This window comes from Chaetura pelagica, unplaced genomic scaffold, assembly GCF_000747805.2.
Source record: "Chaetura pelagica isolate M959 unplaced genomic scaffold, ChaPel_1.0 scaffold72, whole genome shotgun sequence".
Classification (NCBI taxonomy): domain Eukaryota; kingdom Metazoa; phylum Chordata; class Aves; order Apodiformes; family Apodidae; genus Chaetura; species Chaetura pelagica.
Window position 1 is genome coordinate 1,118,708 of NW_009952560.1, and position 846 is coordinate 1,119,553.

Sequence of the window (846 nt, forward strand, 5' to 3'; positions counted from 1 at the left end):
ACAGAGTACAAAACCTTTGCCCTACACAGTCGACCTTAGCCCTGAGATGCTTAGCCACAGAGTACTAAAACCTTTGCCCTACACAGTCGACCTTAGCCCTGTGATGCTTAGCCACAGAGTACAAAACCTTGGCCCTACATTTTCGCTCCTAGCTCTGAGACGCACGGCTGCAGATCCCAAACCCTTGGCCCAACAGTTTTGATCCCAGTCCTGAGATTGTTGCCCACAGATACTAAATCCTTTGCCCTACATAGTCGATCCTAGCCCTGAGACTTTTGGCCTCACACCTTAAACCTTGGCCCCTAACGAGTTGATCTCTGCCCTGAGATATTGGGGCACATGTCTTAAAACCTTGGCCATACAAAATGGATGCTATCCCTGAGAAGATTGGCAACAGATATTAAAGCCTTGGCCCTACATAGTCGATGCGGGGATCAATAGACCCCCGGGCACCCCCCGCCCGCTCGGGCCCCCCGCATATGGGCCGCTTCTCATGCGGGGCGGAGGGGCTGAGGGGGCGCGGGCTGCCCGGCCCCACCGCCCGGGAAGGCGACAGCTGTGGGCTGCCGTCAGGGGACCGAGGGGACCGCTTCCCTTTGACCGCGGGCCCCCAAGTGACATGTGTTGGTGGGGATGAATGAGGGGAAGGAGATGAGCATCTTATGTCCATCAAGCACCAGTTTTTCACAGCATTTTTTTTCCCCCTTTCCCAGGCGTTAGCTAAAGCATCTGCTTGTCCCCTGCCCCCTCCTGCCCCGCAGGGCCCGGGGACACCGAGGCAGGCACAGATCAGCTCCTCTCCCCGGGCTGCGGGAGAGGAGCGGAGCCCATGGGCCTCGGGTACAC